This window comes from Notechis scutatus, chromosome 6 (genome assembly GCF_049901735.1).
Source record: "Notechis scutatus isolate UNSWTSFEM ecotype Mainland chromosome 6, rNotScu1.2, whole genome shotgun sequence".
Lineage (NCBI taxonomy): Eukaryota > Metazoa > Chordata > Lepidosauria > Squamata > Elapidae > Notechis > Notechis scutatus.
The window spans coordinates 1782363-1803572 of NC_142014.1; the positions used below are offsets into that span (position 1 = coordinate 1782363).

At 47.2% G+C, this 21210-nt stretch overlaps 1 long non-coding RNA gene across 1 annotated transcript in view; it reads left to right on the forward strand.

The window, feature by feature from the left end:
* Positions 1-395: 395 nt before the first annotated feature.
* LOC148130093 (uncharacterized) overlaps positions 396-21210 on the forward strand; it is a 109072-nt gene continuing 88257 nt past the window's right edge. The window contains exons 1-2 of the long non-coding RNA XR_015750246.1: positions 396-508; positions 610-744. This is a non-coding gene — a long non-coding RNA (uncharacterized LOC148130093). The remainder of the gene's footprint in view (positions 509-609; positions 745-21210) is intronic.

Sequence of the window (21210 nt, forward strand, 5' to 3'; positions counted from 1 at the left end):
AGGATGTTCTTTGTCCGAATATGTGGAAGAAAACTGCGAAGGGCCAGAGGGACTGCCCTGAGTTCCAACCCATTTATGCTGTTCAACCGTTCTGCTGCTGACCAACGCCCTTGAGCCGATAGTGACTGGAAATGTGCCCCCCATCCAAACAGGCTGGCATCCGTAGTGATGGTGAGTCCGTGGGGCTCCAGTTCTGGCGACCCGGTAGCAAGAATTTGGCGTGGGTCGCGGAACTGTTAGCGACTTCTGGCTGGCCATGTCCCCAAACCAGTTCCCGGTCGCTCGAGTGGTCACCACATGCTTGCTTGCCCCACCCGTCCTCTCGCTGCTCTCGCTGCTCACTTGCCCCGCCCGCACTACGCTCGGCCCGCCCACCCCAAGCCCACCTGATGAAAACGCTTCGCCACATGGGCCTATCGCTTGCACCTGCTGCCTAAGCTGATTTGAGACTGACTCGACTCTACTTTTCCCAACGGACCTTCCGGCCTCCTCCTGCCTATAGGACCATGTAAGTCCTGACTTGCGGCTCCCCCCCCCTGCCCCGCCCAAGGGCTTCTAATAGCCCTGGGAAAACGTTTCTAAAAGAACCCACTTCCCTCCCACCTCCAGCCTCCAGCAAGCCCCTCCCTCCTTCAGGCGCCTTCTCCCGATTCCCGAACTGCTGCTGTAAACTTCTGCCTTGCTTGCGCTGCCTCCAGTTTCTTTGTGAGCCACTGATTCTGCCTGCCTGCTTTCTTCCCTTGAGTAAGTAAGTGGCTTTTTTTTTTTCTTATTTAAATCAGGGCAGAGGTCTTCAAACTTGGCAAGCTTAAGACTTGTGGACTTCAACTCCCGGGATTCCTGAGCTAACATGACTGGAGGAGGAGGAATTCTGGGAGTTGAAGTCCACAAGTCTTAAAGCCGTCAAGTTTGAAATCCCGATTTAAAAAAAAAACAGTAAGTGTGTTAAAAAAAATTTTTTTGTAGGAAATAGTCATATAAAATTTGGGAAATTTTACCTACTTTTCTGTTTTTAGAAAGCAGCTACTTTGTGAGGTTGTCATTGTGTGTGTATGGAAGTTCTTCTAAATTGTGTGAATGTTATGTGCCCATAAATTAAAGCTATATTTTTAGATTTTTCCAGCTGTATCTGCTTTGTGAGTGTGTAGTTTTCAGTTGTGTAGGGAGTGTGTTTTCAGTACATGACTGGATTGGCAGCAGACCCACAAAACTACACAACTGAAAACTACACACTCACAAAGCAGATACAGCTGGAAAAATCTAAAAATATAGCTTTAATTTATGGGCACATAACAACATGTCCTAGCATTTTTTGATGTTGATGCTTGCAGCATGCAGGCCAGGTGACATTTTGCGTGAAGTCCAGCTGCTTTTATGGTTTCTGAGAAAATTAGTCACTTGTTTTGGGGTATAACATTTCATCCTTATTCAAGCTGGTTTTAACATGTTGAGATTTCTGGAGCTGAGCCTGCTTGATGGGTTTCGAGTGCTCATGTTTGTCCCGCTTTTGTTCTTGCCTGGGTCTTTGGTCTTTCCTATCATGGTGGTTCATTCTGCCAGTTATCAGGAAAAGGGGACCCCCAGGTGAGTTACCTTAATAATGGCTGTACTTTGGTGGTGCTTTTTGTTGTCTTGCTTGTTTGCCTGGGGGTTTCTTAAAGGCAGAAGGGCTGAGATTTCTGGTGTGAGGTTTTGGGTCCTTGGGGGAACAATCCAGGGTTTTTATTGCAGCGGCTTTGTCTGGGGATTAAGTAAAAAACTGGTTTTTATCTGCAATATTTTTGGGGTGTGTGTATGTTTTCAAAGTTATCTACTCATTCAAATACTAATTTTTGCTTATCCTTTTACTAAACTTTCCTCATATAATTGGTGTTTTCTTTTATACTTTTACATTTCTAACTTCTGTTTCTGTTCGTTAGCCATTGATAAAAGAAATACCATGTTAAAAAGTATTCTAAGCCTTCTCCTTGATTGTAAATTTGTAATTGTCAATTTATTCATTTCTGCACATTCTAATATTTTAATTCATTCATTTTCATATCTTTGTTTTTCCATTGTTGTGCAAACACAATTCTAGCAGCTGTTGTATGTGTAAAATTAAATGAATCCAACAAAATATTTCTGGTTTTAAATCCAGAATGCCCTCTGTTGGGATTTGAATTTGAGCTTGTATTCTGATTGGTTGTCAGACATATAGTACCAAAAAAAGATAATGGTACAAAATCATCTAAGAAGTTAGATTACGAATGGAATTGATAGGCACATTCACAGAGCAATACTGAATTCTTTTTCTGAAATTTATTCCTCAGTTTAAAAAACTGGAATATATGAATTCAGTATTGGGCACTGCTAGTGTAGCTATTCAAGAGGATGTAGTGTCAAGGTTAGCAAAAATGGTAAAGCAACATATAGATTTAAATTTTAAAACCAGAAATATTTTTGTTGGCACCCACATAAAGAAAGGGAGTCCAATACATATTTAATGTTATGCGTGTTAACAGTGACTAGAATTATGTTTGCACAACAGTGGAAAAACGAAGAGATCCTCATAGATGAAAATGAAATTAAAAAATTACAATGTGCAGAAATGGATAGAGATAAGAGGTAGAAATTAGTTGGAGAATGATCATTGAATTATGAATTAATTAATTAATTAAAGTATGAATTAAATACAGAAGGTTGATAATTATAAACACGTTGATATAATTAACAAAATTAGAAAAAAGTCAATAGAAAGAAATTTAAGTATTTTTTCTGTTACACTGCTGTACTTATTGATATTTGTTTCTGCTTTGCTTTTTCATTCATGAAATATTTTATAATACTTTATAAGTATAATAGAATTAGGTAAGGTAAAGTAAGGATATATTGTTATAGAATAGATTGGTGATGATGAAATGAACATTAAAAAGTAGATTAAGTAAAAATGAAGATTTGCTCGCATAAAATGATGTAATATTAGTAGTCTAGTAAGTAATTGATAATAGTAATAATCTAAATATATATAGTGGATTTATGATATAAGGATTAATGCAAATTGGAAGGGAAAGACTGCAGAGATTGTACACAAGTAATTTGTACCAACCAACACATTGTATGTAACTGAAGATGGTTTATGTTTTAGGTTTGCTTTGTTTATGTATAAAAAAAATAAAACACTTTTATTTTTTTTTAAATTCCATTTATGTATGCATGCATGCAACTTCTTGTTACATTGATGTAGCTATATATTGATTTAAGCAGAAACAGATAATGTATAACATCAATCTAACAAGAAGTTGCCTACCTCATTTTTTATTTATTTATTTATTTTTAGTATCTGTTTTTGTTTTTATTAATCATAAAAACAAAAACAGATACTCAATAAATAAATAAATACATAAATACATAAATAAAAATTATTTTATTATTCATCTTGATGTTTTTTTCTCCTTTGCTTAAAGAAACATCAAGATGAATAGTAAAATAATTTTTATTTTATTTATGTATTTATTTATTTCTTTAGTATCTGTTTTTGTTTTTATTAATCATAATTTGAATTGCACCCTTTTCAGAGAAGAAAAATAGGAGTAAGGGGAATGAGTACTAATGAGTAGTTGTGTTCATTTTCCCCACAACAACAACAACCCTGTGAGGTGAGTTGGGCTGCGAGAGAATGACTGGCCCAAAGTTACCCACATGGCTTTCATTTCATCCGTAGAGGAGGTGGTGTTGCTATCTTCTATAAAAAGTCTAAAAACATCCAAGTTTCCCAAGAGCTTGCTCTTCCTGAGACCATCATCTGTGAACTGTCCTTAAATATCACATTTCGATTCTTACCCTGTTACAGAGCCCCAGATTATGACATCAAACATGTAAGCAAGCTAAATTCACTACTAACATGGGCAACATCCTTCCCACATGTTTTATCTTTCTTGGTGACTTCAATCTACCTCATATTAACTGGATCCTTAAGGAATGTACAACTGAACGCACACATGCAACCTTCTACAATGCAGTAACAAATCTGGGACTGGAACAACTAGGGGCTTAGAGAGTGGCCCAAAGTTACCCAGAAGGCTTTCATGATCAAGGCGGGACTTGAACTCACACCCTCTTGCTTTCTAGATCAGGGGCTTAACCAGTAGACCAAATTGGCTCCCTTACATACTTATGAAGGTTGGCACAATTCTTCATCCAGTGCATCATTAATGTTCTTATATGAGATACTATAATTTATCAAATCCTAAAACCAGATAGTTTTCTACTGCTTTTTAGTCATACAGTTCTTTTTAGGAGGAAATCAGAAATATTTTTTCTGGAAATTTGGTAATGTTTAAATAAGGTCAAAGTATATTTGCATGAGAATTGTTATAAATATTATATGATAGCAATTTATCAACTCTATTATATTAATGACAACATAGAAAAATTGATGAATTATGACAAAATGTTATATCTTCCCAATTTTATGGCAAAGATTTAAAAAACTAAATATTATTTGAGTACCATTTTTAAATCAGTTTTTATCCACTTAATTATCATACCATCCACCCCTCACTTAACTGGGTTTCTGATCACATCACAAAATTGTTTATTACTCTTTCCTGAGATTGAGTTATATCAGCAGTATTTCCATAATGTGTTTAGGAAATGAAATAATATGTGAGGATGGCTTGCATAGAGCACGTAAGTTATATCCCCCCCCCTTTCCCACAACCCATTTAGAAAGGGCAGTCATAGGAGGGAATGACTTTTGGGGGGTGGAGGAGAGATTCTGCCTGGGGAAGAAGCAGATAAGAGGAGGACACCTACAGCTGCATAAAAAAAGGGTCGGTGGGAGATTTGTACTTTCTGACTCCCCAAATCATGCCAGTGCAGCTGGGAGTTCATAAATCTCCTTTTTTCTGTTGTTCAACTATATTTTGTCAAAATCTATATTGTCAAAATATGATCGACAAATTTTTGTGAACTTTTTTCATTCACTTGTAAGATAGTGGAAACACCTATTTTCCTAATGAAGCATGTCTGTAAATTAGGCAACTACAGAAGAAAGATTCAAATGTGAAAAAGCGTCTGGGATAATAAACAAAGTTTTCTGCTTTTAAAATTGCTGCATGTTCCCATTCTAGTTCCATCCTTTTCTAGAGAAGAATGAGTTTATAAATATTTTGGACCTTCAATTCTACATGGACCCAAATGGAAAGGTAGCAGCAGATTTTGGGCTACTTGGTTCTTCCCAGGGATGATCTTAGGAGAGAAACTCTGGTGTATTTTAAAAGACAGAGACTTTCTATCAACCAAGATGCTCTTTCACAGCTAAAGGTGCTCAACAAGGTAGGAGAAAGTTTGATGTCTTTCCTCTATTTTCCAAAGCCTGAGGTCCCATTTCAATAGGGCTGATGCTATTCCCCAAAGATGGTTGACCTTCACCGAGAACTGAATCTGGGCAGTAGAAACTGGATTTTTTCCCTTAGGCTGCTTGGGAGGCTTCAATATTGTTCCATTTTGTGGACCCCGTACAATTAAGGGTCTCCATCAAAGGGGTGAGAAACCCACAAGGGCTGGGAAATGTGTCGCTAGTAGCTTCTGGTTGTTTGCTCCTGGTGCCCAGAAGAGCAACGAAGGCGGCGATGGGATTGAATCGTGATTGGATGGAGGTCATTTTGGCCCCATTGGGGGAAAGAAGCTTCTGCTCATCCTGCTTGGGGAAAAGTGTCCCCTGAAGGGGCAGCTCCATAATCTGGGAGGCTCTTAAGGAGGCCAGACCTGGCCAGAGCTCTCCATGCCTCCCTTTCACCCTCCCTGGGATGGAGCAATGGGCCTTCTGCTCCTAGGAAGCAGCTCCAAGGCTTTCAGTTCACCTGAAATTATCAAGATTGTTCTGATATCACACCTTAAAATTATGGGTGTAAGAAGAGGGGAGAAATGCGTGTTAATGGGGTCATGAGAAGGAACCGGCTTAATGCTGAAATCTTTTCTCAATTCCATCCAGGGGTGGGATTCAAATTTTGTAACAACCGGTTCTGTGGGCGTGGCTTAATTTGTGGGCGTGGCTTGGTGGTCACATGACCAGATGGGCATGTCTTGTTGGCCATATGACTGGGTGGGCAGGACCATGTGACCATGTGACTGGCAAACCAAATACAAGTGGTCCTCACTACATGGCCAATTGCTTAGCAAGTGTTCTAATTTATGACTGATCTCCCCAGACCTCCTTGACCTGTTTTTGGAGGTTTGACAACCATACACACACACACACACACACACACACAGCGTTCTAACCCTTGCAGGCCAGCCCTAGATTGCTGCTTCAAAGTCTTCTGAAACCAGGGTTTGTGTCCTTCCTTCCTCTCCCTTTTTTCTCTTTCCCTCCCTCCCTCCTTCCATGTATTTATCTATCCATTCATATATCTCATTCACTTTCTCCATTCTTCCCCTTTTTTCTTATTCTTTCTTTGTCCCTTCCTTCCATCTCTCCCTTTCTTTGTCTATCCCTTTTCTTCCTTTTGCTTCCTTTCTCTCCTTTCTTTCTTTCTCTTTCTCTTTTCTTTCTTGTCTCTCTCTTTCCTCTCTCATTCCCTCTTTTTGTCTCTTTCCCTCTCTTTCTCTCTCTCTTTCTCCCCTCTCTGTTTCTCTCTGTCTGTCTCTCTCTCTGCCTCTTTCCCTATCTTCCCCTCTCCCCCCACTCACTTTGTGTGTGTGTGTGTGTGTGTGTGTTTGTGTAAAAGAGAGGCATGGATAAGTCTGACCAGGTCTGGTCTCTTTAAGAACCTCCCCAACTATGAACTGGCCCTTTCAGGGGACACTCTTCCCCAAGCAGGACGAAGCTTCTGTCCCAATGGGACCAAAAGGACCTCCACGCAATCATGATTCAAATTCATCTGAATTCAGGCCCTGGTCAACAGAATTCCCTTGTTCTTTGCTAGTTTGGGCACAAGGAGCAAACAAACTTGAAGCTCTTAGTGACACATTCTCCAGCCCTTGTGGGATTCTCACCAGTTTGAAGGAGATACTCAAGCATAGATGGTTCACAAAATGGAGCAGTGCGAGAAGGTAAGGGTGACGGTGGGCGATAGCGAAGCGGCCGGGTCCCTATCTCCCCCTCTCTGTGTATGTGTCTGTGAATGTGTTTGTGTCTCCCTCAAAGCTGTGGCTGGGCCAAGCCAACAAGCTCTCCTTAGTGCTCTTCGCTACTTCTTTCATTTCTTCTTTTTCGAATCCAGACTGGCTGAACAATGATTGCCAGACTGTGGTGGAAGCGTCTAAGCTCTTAGTGACACATTCCCCAGCCCTTGTGGGTTTCTCATCAGCTTGAAGGAGATACTAAACCATAGATGGTTCACAAAATGGAGCAGTGCGAGAAGATAAGAGTGACGGTAGGGGATAGTGAAGTGGCTGGGTCCCTATCTCCCCCCTCTCTCTCCCCCACTTTGTGTGTGTGTGTGTGTGTGTGTGTATCTCAAAGCCACAGCTGGGCCAAGCCAGCAAGCTCTCCTTGGTGCTCTTCACTAGGTTGGATGGCCTGGAGCGGCTGAGATCCCAGTGAGCATTGCACCACAGGTTCACCTGATCTCCCACTTCTTTGGTGCTGGCTTTACGGAGCCATGGGGTGAGGCCTGGGCTGACATGTGACAGCAGTGCCTTTAGCTGCACTCACTTGTAAGAGTCCAAATAATCTGGCAAAGACACCGGAGTCGCTCAGGTAGACTTACCCCTCCACAATCCTCCTCCTGCAGAAAACGGCCATTCCCTGAGTTAAGAAGGCAAGGAGTTGCACCTCGTCTCACCCAATTCGTAGGACTACCCCAAATGGTCCCAATTCGGCGCGGAGAGAGTGGCTCCCCTGGCAATCCCCCTTTCCCTCGATGCTCTGATTTCCCGTGGCCCACCAGCGGCCTGAACGCCAGGTCGGACCACTAGAAGGCCACTTCCCGCTTCTCAGCAGTGCTCCTGTGCTGGCCACTGCAGGACCCTCCACCTCCTTTCCCAAATCATTCAAAATGACGAAGCCTGTTGCCAACATGGGTGCGACCGGATGGGTGTGGCAGGGCCATCCAGGGCTGATTGTTCGGGGACCAACAAAGGGGCTCCTCACCCAGGGAGATCAGGCAGGGCCACAGCGGAAGGCATGCAGCAATGGCTAGCCTGGCAAGTGGGCAAAAGCAGGCTGCAGGCGATGCTGCGCATGCATGATAAGGACTGACTGGGCGCAGAGGGGAGGGGCAGGAGAAGAGGGGCAGGGCCAGCCAGTGGTGCGATTTGCTGGTTCTCTGAACTGCGCAGAATCATAACAACCGGTTCTATAGAACTGGACAGAACCAGTAGAATCTCACCCCTGGTTCCATCTCTCCAGACTTTTCTATTTAATATAGTCCTTAATAATTTAATAAAATAATTTAATAAAATAAAAACATGGCATTTCATATCATTCCGGCATTTTTAGGGAGAGGATCAGGCAACCAAGCTGGTGTTTGGTTCCCACAGCTTCCTCCTGACCTCATTTCCTACTCATTCTCTCACACCCACCCACATGTTTAGCTGCTGTCAGTTGGAACAAGTACGTCAATCATTTTTTATAAGGTGTCATGTTCAGTATCTGTTGCTGAACAGCTGAATTCCTCTCAATTTTACAGAGGTCTCTTTAGCAATATTTATTGAAGGGGGGGAACTACAAGAATTCCAGTCATTCAACAATTCCCCATTTTGAAACATACAGATATCATTTTCTTTGACTCCTGCATACTATCTAAATGGAAATCAAATAAAAGAAACATGAACAATTCTTCCACTATCATAATGATGCTATATCTCATGTTTTTACATTTGTTCTGGCTGTGAGATGCTCCTTCGTGTTCAGCTCTGGCCTCAGAAGGATAATGTAGGACTTGGGGATGAAGATGCAGACCAGCAGACCAGCACTGGAGGCCAGGATGGAGAAGACCTGCATGGCCACCATGTGTTTCCCTTTGGTGCTGAGGTAGGTGGGCACAAAAGTCACCCAGACACTGCAGAAGACCAGCATGCTGAAGGTGATCAGCTTGGCTTCGTTGAAGGCCCCAGGCAGATTCCTGGCCAGGAAAGCCACTGTGAAGCAGATGGCAGCCAGGAAGCCCATGCAGCTGAGGGTGACGTAGAACATGACAACGGCCCCTTGGTTGCATTGCAGGATGATCTCTCCAGGCTGGGAGTGGAGGTCAGCATCAGGGAAGGGGGAGAAACTCCCAGCCAGATGGAGCAAATGAGAATTTGGACAGCAGAAGAAGAAAGGATGATGGAGTTGGCCAAGCTCTTCCTCAACCATCTCTTCACTCGGTTTCCTGGTTTTGTGGCCAGGAAAGCCAGCACCACCGTGATGGTTTTGGCCAAGAGAGAAGAAACAGCGACCGAGAAGATGATGCTGAAAACCGTTTGTCGGAGAAGGCAGGTGGCTTTCTTTGGTTGACCAACGAAGAGAGAAGAAGACAAGAAGGAAAGCAGGAGGGAGACCAGGAGGATGTAGGAGAGGTCCCGGTTGTTGGCTTTGACAAGGGGAGTTTCTCGGTATTTGATGAAGATGATTAAAACAAGGCTTGTGGTTAGGAACAAGAATAGGGCAAAAGAGACCAGGATGATGCCCAGAAGTTCTTCATAAGACAGGAAGGTTATCACTTTGGGGATACATTGGACTCTTTCTTTATTTGGGTATTTATCATCTGGACACTTGGTGCATTTTTCTGTATCTGAGGGGGAGGGGGGGAAACCAACCGCATATTTCTTTGTCCTTTGCATTTCAAGATATATTGTACGTTCTTTGGCAACAAGTGATTATTGAGAGCATTTTCTGGGATGGATTTCTTAATATCTCCAGAGACAGAAAATAAGTGTATCACTTTTTAAAAAATATACCTACGATATATTTTTGATAGGCTATGAAATTGAGTGAAGGCTTAGGACTTGAAAGATTTCCTTTGTAATGTTCAGAATATTGATAGGAACCTGCATTACTAAAGGTAAATAATGAATCAATTAATCTTTCTAGAGAAACTTACCTGCCAGGTGGCAATTCTTGTTTACTTGCCTCAGAGGATGCTGGCGGATCAAGTGACTGCTGCAAATAATTTGGAATGGCCATTGGAGCAGTGGTGATACAGGTGCAGCCAGATACAGGCATCACTATCCATGCCACTACATTGTGCATCTCATATATCAGCAATACCTTTTCAGTGTTCCTCAAAGGGAACCCATGTAGACTGCATTGCAATCCTCCTTTCAGGAGGTGGACCTAAACCAATTCCTCACATTTTAAGGAACTCAGGTATTCCTAGAGAAGTAAATGTGGAAGGAAGGACACATCCAAGGTAAAAAGAAGAAATATTTTCTCTGGCAGTAGTAAAGCTTGCCCAATCTTCCACTGCCACCTCTCTCTATCCAGCCCCTCCTTCACAGTCTTTTTGTTCTTCTGTTTAGAGAAGAAATGGGGCATTTTGGAAATAAACCGGAAATCAATTATGCTTCAAAGTCTTTTTTAATTCACACTTTCATGACAATGCTCTGGATGGATCCAGTTCCACCAGGCCTCCCATTTTCCTCTGGTGTCACCCACCTTTCTGAGTGGAGAAGGTCCCCTCCGGACAAGGAACGCAGTCGTAACAGCAAACTGGCTCTCCTTCTCGAGCCCTCTTGACAAATCCAGGATGACAACTTTCCACACATTCAGATTGAGGAAAGGACTGAGCAGAAAAAAAATAGGATTGCCAAAGGAAATGTGTTAGGACTCTCCATCCATGGAAAATGGAGGTAAAAATGGATATTAGACAAGATATTAGATATTAGCCTCTGGTCTTCACTTAAGTAAAGACAAAATCTCTCACTATTTACAAATGGTTGGAGATACAACTCCTGAAAGATTCTTCCTTTAGTTCCTCTCTTTTGCTTTTGGCATCTCACATTGCCAAAAAAAAAAAAAAGGACTTTATTAAATAGAAAAGTCTGGAGAGATGGAACCAGTGGTGGGATTCTACTGGTTCTGTCCAGTTCTATAGAACCGGTTGTTATGATTCTGCGCCAGTTCAGGGAACCGGCAACTCGCAACACTGGCTGACCATGCCCCTCTCTGCCCGCCCCTCCCCTCCGCTCCTAGTCAGTCCTTATCGTGCATGCACTGCAGCCTGCTTTTGCCCACTCGCCAACCCAGCCATTGCTGCATGCCTTCCGCTGTGGCCTTACTTGATCTCCCTGGGTGAGTGAGGCTCTGCAAGCTCTGGGGCCCAGTCGCCTACCTGCCACTGCCGGTCACCTTTACCCCCCCATCCAACTTGCCTTTTGCTGCCACCACCCGCCGCCCTCATCCCCAGCAGGGAAGGCCCAGCAGCTGCGGTGAATCCAGGCGGGGGCGAGATGCAGACTGGTGGGGACCTGAGCTACATTTCGCTGTACTGGAAGACATGTGTACAGGCTCGTGTTCTCCTACTGCTGGGAGAGCAAGAGAGTCTTTCCCAGCACAGGTCCGGGCGGCAGAGAGAAACAGGATTCAAGTGGACTGCTTCTCTGCCGCCCAGAGCTGCCTGTTTCCCTATTGGAGGGGAAGTTGCAAACTTTTCGCTGTGCCGGGAAAGACTCTCTTGCTTTCCCAGCAGCAGGAGACCATGAGCCTCTCCACATGGGATTAGCTGGGATTCACACAGCTGCTGGACCCTGCTGGCGGTGAGGCAGAGATGTGGGGGAGGGAGACCAGGGAGCATGGCCCATTTGCCTACCATCCCTTCCCTCTCCCACCCACATCCCCTTTGTTGGACCCAGAATTATCAGCCCTGGTTGGCCCTGCCACGCCCACCCAATTGCACCCATGTAGGCAACAGGCGTTGTCATTTCGAAGTTGAGGGAGAATTTGGGGAAGGAGGTGAAGGGTCCTTCAGTGGCTGGTACAGGAGCGCCATTGAGAAGCAGGGAAGTGGCCTTCTAGTGGTCCGACCTGGTGTTCAGGATGGAGGCGGGCCACAGGAAGTCAGACCACCAAGGGAAAGGGGGATTGCCAGGTGGAGCTGCCCTCTCCTAGAAGAATTGGGACCATTGGGGTAGTCCTAGGAATTGGGTGAGTCGAGCCACAGCTCCTTGCCTTCTTAGCTCAGGGAACGGCCTTTTTGTGCAGGAGGAAGACTGCAGAGGGGGAAGGTCTAACTGGGCATCTCCCCCGGTGTCTTCACCAGATTATTTGGACACATACAAGCGAGCACAGTTAAAGGCACTGCTGTCATATGTCAGCCCAGGCCTCACCCCGTGGCTCCGTAAAGCCAACACCAAAGAAGTGGTCAATCAGGTGAACCTGTGGTGCAATGCTCACTCGGATCTCGGCCGATCCAGGCCGTCCGACCTCAAAGCCACTTGGGAGCCGCCATTCCCAGGCCTCACCTGTGCTTGGTCGCCCCCTCTTCACCTTGCTGAAGCGGCTGGCCCTGCCCCTCACCCTCCCCTCCCTCGCCTGCCCTGAGAAGGTAAGGGTGACGGTGGGGGATAGCGAAGCGGCCGGGTCCCTATCTTCCCTCTCTCTCTCTCTCCCACTCTGTGTGTGTGTGTGTGTGTGTGTGTGTGTGTGTGTCTCCCTGAAAGCCGTGGCATGGCCAAGCCAGCAAGCTCTCCTTGGCACTCTTCACTACTTCTTTCATTTCTTCTTTTTGGAATCCAGACTAGCTGAACAACGATTGCCAGACTGCAGTGGAAGCGTCCCTTCAGGCGACACTTCTCTTCCTCCTCGTCCTCCTCCTCTCGCAACCAGTGGTTGTGGCAGGGCCGGGAGGGTGCACGTGCATGGGGAGATGCTCCTCAAGCAAATGCCAAAGCACAGCAAAACCGGGTACGGGGCGGGTGACTGCTCACTTGAGGAATGAGTGTCTCCCCAAACAACTGCACTCTCCTGATCCATCCACAGCTGCCGGGTGCGAGAGGAGGAGGAGGATGAGGAGGGTCGCCCGAATGGACGCTTCCACCGCGGTCTGGCAATCGTTGTTCAGCCAGTCTGGATTTGAAAAAGAAGAAATGAAAGAAGTAGCGAAGAGCACCAAGGAGAGCTTGCTGAGCTTTGAGGGAGACACACACACATTCACAGATATATACACACACACACAGAGTGGGGGGGGGGGAGAGGAGAAGATATCCCCCACCGTCACCCTTACCTTCTCGCACTGCCCCATTTTGTGAACCATCTATGGTTTAGTATCTCCTTCAAACTGGTGAGAAACCCACAAGGGCTGGGGAATGTGTCACTAAGAGCTCCAGGTTTGTTTGCTCCTTGTGCCCAAAATAGGAAAGAAAAAAAAAAGGGAATTCTGTTGAGCAGGGCCTGAATTCAGATGAATTTGAATCATGATTGGGTGGAGGTCCTTTTGGTCCCATTGGGAGAGAAGCTTCGTCCTGCTTGGGGAAAAGTGTCCCCCCCCCCCCCCCCCCCCCCCCCCCCCCCCCCCCCCCCCCCCCCCCCCCCCCCCCCCCCCCCCCCCCCCCCCCCCCCCCCCCCCCCCCCCCCCCCCCCCCCCCCCCCCCCCCCCCCCCCCCCCCCCTGAAAGGGCCGGTTCATAGTTGGGGAGGTTCTTCGGCACTTATAGTGGGCTCTCATGAACCCCTTCCAGCCTCCCCACCTCGAGGCTCTGAAAGGTGCCCTTGGGGTCCCGTGTCTCAGGCTCTCCGTCGTTGGAGTTTCAATCTCCTTACATCCCTTGGCCAGGAGGGAGGAACTGGGGGTCGAGAAAGGAGGGGGAGCAGGAGGAGAGGGGCAGGGGCGCAAGAAGTTCCAGATGCCCAGGGCAGCCCCATCACCCAGAGCAGGAGGAACTTCCTGCGTGAGGGAGGAGGAGGCCCCACCAGGCGGGGAGGGGCTCCCAGAGCCAGAGAGGTAGAGAACTGGCCGGGCTTCTCCGAACACCGAGTGGTTTCCTGACGTGTGGCTGGGCCGTCCTCCCATGGTTGTCCAGGCCTCACTTGGAACCTCCAGGTGGGATGAACCTTCCCACCTTCCCAGGGAGTGCCATTCAGCCTTAGGTCTCTTCAGGTTCTGGCTGGTCTTTTCCCCCTCTTGGAGACCCCTGGAGAACTGGGCACATGGCAGGCTTATTCTGGAGGGAAGAGCTCCGTCTTGGATTCAGGAGTGCCACTCAGAAAATGTCACCTTAGATATCCCCCGGCTGTTCTTCTTTGGGGGGTGGATCTGTCAGGTGACAAAGTCTATGGAGGAATGCCAGTCATCTTTATTGGCAAGTGTGGGATGAAGGCAACAGGCACCAGGGGTTCTGGATCAAGCTGGCTAACAAGATGATCCCAAGGAGGTTTCCCTCCACTGGAAACAACCCCCTCACCCAATTTGGCCACCCGGTTCTGTTCTGGACATTGGATCCCTCCCACTTTAAGCAATGGCTGTGATGAGGAGGAGGGAGGAATTCAGAATTTAAGAGGGATTTCTAATACCAGAGAGACCGAGGGGCTATTCAGGCCTTGATTTTGGGTCTTGCACCCATTTGGCTGCCTGGGCCAAAGGATTAAATGAGATTATTGAAATTGTCCACCTGAAAATGGACTGAAATGAGTCTTACAGGACTGATCTGTCCCCTTTTGAAAGAAAACCTCTCAAGGGGGGAAAGCGGCCTTATGAGAGCAGGGGAGGGCCAGAGTCTGAAATTATGCAGGGACAATCAAGGCTAAATCGAGGCTGGGCCAGGAATTCTCCAGGTCCAGAGCTTCCTAGTCAGGACAGGACCCATAATTCCGTTATTCGTTGTATTTTTCCATTCACTGGGACCTGGTTTCCAAGCGGCAGCTGAAGGAAAACTCCCTGGGGAGCAAGAGGGAGGAAGAAAATAAATCCCTGCCTTTCCCTGTCATAGGGGAAGACGCCTCTGCAGGGCTGGGAATGAGCCTGTCAACAGGACTGCCTCAGTTTCAGAGCTCCAGATTTGAAATTCCCTGTGGGAAGCCTCATATTCTTGCTGAAAGGAACAAGGCTGATGTGGTGGACAAAGAAGGAGCAATCCTGGCTGTTTATCCCAGGTTTCCTGCCCTCCTGAAAAGGGCTCCCTGCAGATGGAGACTTCAGTGGCTCAAGACTGCCCAGAGCCAACCCTCCCCGGGTCTCAGGCTGGGTCTCCCTCTACACTTTTCGGGGCACATTTGGGCCATTTGGGGAGTCAAGTGCACCCACCCAACAGGGGGAGTGCAGGGCGGTCCCAAAGCAGCAGCTGCATCAGACTGAAACAATCCCCAAATTGGAAGTTGCAGCAGGTGAATGAAAACCAACGTCTAGCAATCTGTCCGCTCCAGCAAGGTCCTGCAGTGAATATGGGAGACAACCTTCCTTCCTCCCTGGACCTTTCCCTCATCCACCAGGTCCCCACCCAAATCACCCTGGATAAAAGACCCTGGTTGCAACTGGAGCCAGTGGGATCTCCTCTTGGCCAGGACCAGAGGGTGCAATACTCAATGGGTGGCCTTTCTTTTTGCCTTTCCTCCCCTTGGGGCTGCGAGAGGCTGGGGTCCTGGCAAGGCTCTCTCCGAGGGGAGGACGAGAATGCCAGCCTTTTCTCTGTGTTTTTAGGGTGGGATTCAAGGAGTTGAAGGGCTCTCCTGTGTCCCTCAGCCGTCCCTGAGGAGCAGGCCAGAAGCCTGGATCCCCGCATGGACCAGGGGAAGAGCTGCCTTCAGAAGTGGGGGTTTGTCCTGAGGTGCTTCCAGGGAAGGCCTGGACCCTTTCAGGCATGTGCAATGCGGGTCTCTCACTGGGCAGGAGGTTTGGAATAGATGACCCCCCAAGGTCCCTTCCGGCCCCATTTTGATGGGATCTTAAGGGCAGGGAGCCTCTGTAAAAAATGGCCCTGAGGACAACATGGAGTCCTCCACTTACAAACATCTGTTTGATGACTGAAGTTACAACTGCACTGAGTGAAAGGACTTATGACCAGTCTTCATACTACTGACCATTCCAGCACCCATGGTCATGTGGACAAAAACTCAGATGTATATTTATGACACATGCAGTACTTGGGGTCATTGGGGTCACTGGAAGACTTGCTTAACGACCGCATGATTTAACTAAACACCGACTCATTGCTTCCACAATTGGTGAGTGAAGTAAGAGTTAAACACAGAACTTACTAGCAACAAAAATGTGGTGGTCATAAGTGGAGGATTGCCTTTATTGCCTTATGGTTCCTTGAAATTTATCCCAGAGACGCTCGGGATCTTAGTCAGAATATTCACCTTTCTTCTCCCCACTTCTGCTTTCAGCTTCCAGGAGCCTGGAGCAAAGTCCTTGGTGGACTTATTTCTGGGGCTTCGGGCTGGAAGCACCCCGAGAGGACTGAGGTGAACCCCAGGTGAAGCCTTCAAGGGTTGCACTGCTGGCCCCACCTTGGAGAGAAAGAGAGAGAGAGAGACCTCTTTCCTCTGGTGGAGTTTGAGACGCCCCAAACCCTCCTAGCACACTATTCTACAGTGCAGCCACAATGAGCCCAATTTACGGCCAGGACGCAGCCTGACTCCAGTGGGGCTTCTCCTCCTTCCGCATCTTCTGGACTCGGTCTCAACTACCCGCCAACCATTGGGAAAAAGAACCGCTTTAATCAGGGGATGGAGACAGGATGGTGGATCTCATGGAAAAGCCTCTTTCACAGGGCAGGAGCAGCTATGGGAAAGGGGTGCTAACCTTTAGGTCTCACTGGATGAAAACATCTAAGCAAGAGGACTGGAAGCCTCCAACCTTCTCTGGCTTGGTGGGATGGCCAATGGCTCTCATGGATTGTTAAACAACAAGTTGGAGCTTGGCTCCCACACCAGCCATCTTACCACTTTCCTATTCATTCTCTCACAGATACACCATTAGCACTCTCAGTATGAATTAGGTGTCAAATTCATAAGCAGTGGCTGAATAACAAATTTCTTAAAATGATTTTCAGAGTTCCCTTTATGCAAGATTATTGAGATGAAGAGTTGCAAGGATTAGTCATTCAAACATTTCCCATTGAAAATTTATAGACATGATTTCTTTGATTCCTTCACATTATCTAAGTTGAAATAACTTTGAGATAAAAAGGAAATTTTTACAATTCTTTAAATGTCATGGTGTTATGGTCTCATGTTTCTCACAAGGGTGTTCTGGCTGTGAGATGTTCCTTTGTGTTCAGCTGGCGCCTCAGTAGGATAATGTAGCACTTGGGATGTAGATGCAGCCCACCAGACCAGCACTGAGGCCAGGATGGAGAAACCTGCACAGCCAACCATGTATTTCCCTTTGTTTCAGGGTGGGTGGGCACAAAAGTCACCCAGGAAACTGCAGAAGACCAGCATGCTGCTGAAGGTGATCAGCTTGTGCCGTTCAAGGCCGGCAGTTCGGCAGCCTTTACAGGAAGCCACCGTGAAGCAGATGGCAGCCAAGAAGCCCACGTAGCTGAGGGTGACGTGAGAACATCCCCTTCATTGCAGGATGACCTCTCAGGCCGGGAGTGGAGGTCTTAGAGTCAGGGAAGGGGAGAAACTCCCAGCCAGATGGAGCAGTTGAGCACTGGACAGAAGAAGAAGAAAGGATGATGGAGTTGGCCAAGCTCTTTCCCCAACCATCTTCACTCGTTTCCTGGTTTTTGTGGCCCGAAAGGCCAGCACCACCGTGATGGTTTTGGCCAAGAGAGAAGAACAGCAACTGAGAAGATGATGCTGAAGACTGTTTATTAGTCGGGAGAAGGCAGGTGGCTTTCGCCCAGTTGACCAATGAAGAGAGAAGACAAGAAGCAAAGCAGGAGGGGAGACCAGGAGGATGTAGGAGGTCCCGGTTGGTTACTTTTGACAAGGGAGTTCTTGTGTATTTAATGAAGATGATTAAAACAAGGCTTGTGGTTGAGGAACAGAATAGGGGCAAAGAGACCAGGTGATGCCCAGAAGTTCTTCATAAGACAGGAAGGTTATCACTTTGGGGATACATTGGACCTTTCTTTATTGGGGTATTTATCATCTTGGACATTTGGTGCATTTTTTCGGTTCTGAAAAACAAAACAAAACAAAAACCCCATATTTCTTTGTCCTTTGCACTTCAAGAAGCATAAAGTTCTTTGGGAACAAGGATTATCAGGAGCATTTTCCAGAGGATTTCTTCATATCTCCCAGTGATAGAAAATAAGTGTATTCACTTTTTTAAAAAATATAGCTATGGTATATTTTTGATAGGTTGGTGAAATTGAGAAGGTTTGGACTTGAAATATTTCCTTTGTAATGTTCAATATTGATAAGACCTCATTACTAAAGTTAAATAATTAATTAATCATCTTTCTAGAGAAACTTACCTGCCGGTGTGCAACTCGTCATATTTGGCCTCAGAAGAGGCTGACTGATCAAGTGATTGCTCCAAAACAATTTGTAATGGCTTTTGGAGCAGTGGTGATCGGGCACAGAAACAGGTATAACTGTCCATGCCACCACATTGTGCATGTATGAGCATGAGAATATCTTTTTCAGTGTACCATAAAGGAACGCATATAGACTGCATTGCAATCCTTCTTTCAGGGAGGTGGACCCAAAAAGAATTCCTCATGTTTCAGAACTCAGCTGTTCCTGAAGTAAATGGAAGGAAGAACACATCCAAGCTAAAAAAGAAATGTTTCTCTGGCAGTAGTAAGCCTGCCCAATCTCCACAGCCACCCCTCTATCCAGCCCTTCCTTCACAGTCTTTTTGTTGTTCTGTTTAGGATAAGAATGGGGCATTTTGAAAATAAACCAGAAATCAATTCAGCTTCAAGTGTTTTTAATTCTACTTTCAAGACAATGCTCTGGATGGATCCGTTCCACCAGGCCTTCCTTTCCTCTGGTGTCACCTACCTTTCTGAATGGAGAAGGTCCCCTCGGACAAGGAGCTACTCGTCGCAAACTGGCTCTCTCGAGCCTGCACCTCTTGACTAATCCAGGATGACAACTTTCCACACATTCAGATTGAGTGAAATGACTGACAGACAAGAAATAAGATTGCAAAGGAAACATGTGGGAAATGCGGTAAAATGATATTAGATGGTTCACTAGCCTCTGGTCTTCATTTAAGTAAGCAAAACTCTCACATTTCCAAATGGTTGGAGATATAACTTGAAGATTCTTCGTTAGTTCTCTCTTTTGCTTTTGGCATCTCCCATTGCAAAAAAGGACTTTATTAAATAGAAAAGTCTGGAGAGATGGAACTAGGGGCTGAGATTCTATGGTTCGTGTCCAGTTCTATAGAACCGGTTGTTATGATTCTAGCTTATTTGCAGAACTGGCAAATTGCACCACTGGACTGGCCCCGACCCCTCACACCTGACCCTCCTCCACACCCCAGCGGTCGTCCTTACGCGGTATCTGTATACTTCAGCCTGCTTTTGGCCACTTGCCGGTCCAGCCATTGTTGCATGCCTTCTGCTGTGGTTCGCCTGATCTCCCTGGGTGAGTGGAGGTTCTGCGGACGTCTGGGGCCCAGTTGCCCTACCTCCGCTATCTCGGTACCTTTACCCCCCCACAACTTGCCTTTTGCTGCTGCCACCACCACCCCTAACCCCCCAGGTAAGGCCCAGCAGCCTCGGTGCAATCCAGCGAGAGATGAGGGTGCTTGGGACCAGAGCTAACCGCTTTACTGAAGAGCGGAGAGGCTCATGTTCTCACTGCTGGGAGAGTTAAAGAGTCTTTCCCGCACAGCTCCGGGTTGCAGAGAACAGGATTCAAACAGGCTGCTTCTTGTGCCCTTCAGATCTGCCTGTTTCTACCTCGCGAGGAAGTGTAAAATTTTTGCTGTGCCGGAAAGACTCTCTTGCTTCCGCAGCAGGAGAACACAAACCTCCCCATGTCCCTCCAGTACAACATTTGGCTGCGATTCACCAGCATTGCTGGGCCTCACCTGCCTGGGGGTTAGGGGCCGGGTGGCAGCAGCAAGGCGTGGTGGGGGGTAAAGGACTGGCAGCCCTGGTGCACCCGTGTCAGCAACAGGTGTCGCCATTTTGAAGTTGAGGGAGAATTTGGGAAGGAAGTGGAGAGGTCCTGCAGTGTCAACCTCATGAGCGCCGTTGAGAAGCGGGAAGGGCCTTCTGGTGGTTCCAACTGCGTTCCAGACGGAGGTGCAGCGACAGTCAGAGCACTGAGGGAAAGGGGATTGCTAGGGGGAGCTGCCCCTCTCACAACAATTGGGACCATTTGGGGTAGTTCTAGGAATTGGGTGGACGAGCCACAGCTCCGCCTTGCCTTCCAGCTCAGGAACGCCCATTTGCAGTGGAGGAGGACTGTGGAGGGAAAGGTCTACCTGAGCGACCCGGTGTCTTCACCAGATTATTTTGGGTTAATTCTACAAGCGTAGTGATGCTAAATGGCACTGCTGTCACAGGTCAGCCCAGACCTCACCTGGCCGTCGTTAAGCCAACACCAAGAAGTACATGGTCAGGTGTAACGTGGTTCAATGCTCACTCGGATCTCTCAGCCGCTCTAGGCCTCAAAGCCCCTCAAGCTGCCATTCCCAGGCTTTTTACTCATTTGTACCTGGTCGCCACCCCATCTTTCTGAAGCGGCTGGCCCTGCCCCTCCCCCTCCTCCCTGCCTGGCCTGGAGAAGGTAAAGGTGACGTGTGGGGTGCCATGACCGGGGTCCCTATCTTCCTCTCTCTCCCCCCACTCTGTGTGTCTCTGCAGTGGTGCAGGTGTGTATGTGTGTCTCCTGAAAGCCGCCTTAGCTGGGCCGTAGCCAAGCTCTCGATGGCGTTCTTTGCTATTCTTCATATCCATTTCCTTCTTTTTGAATCCAGATTGGCTGACAACAATCCAGACTCTTGGTGGAAAGCTCCTTTGGGTGACCATTCTCCTCCTCCCTCCTCCTCCTCCTCCTCTTCCTCCTCTCACAACCGCAGTTGTGGCGGGGCGGGGAGGGTGCATGCATGCAGGGAGATGCTCCTCAAGCAAATGCCAAGCACACAGCAAAACCCGGGTACGGGGGTGGTGCTTCTCTCTTGAGGAGGACATCTCCCCACACAAGTGCACCCCTTCTGCCCCCCTCCCCACCTGGGGTAGAGAGGAGGAGAAGGTTGCCCAAAGGGATGCTTCCAACTGAGGTCTGGCTTATCGTTATTCAGCCAGTCTGGATTCGCAGCAAAAAGAAGAAATGAAAGAAGAGCGAAGGGCGCCAAGGAGAGCTTGGTGGCATGGCCCAGCCTGTGACTCTGAGGGAGACACACTCACACACACAGAGTGGGGGAGAATGAGGGAAGAGGAACCGGCCGCC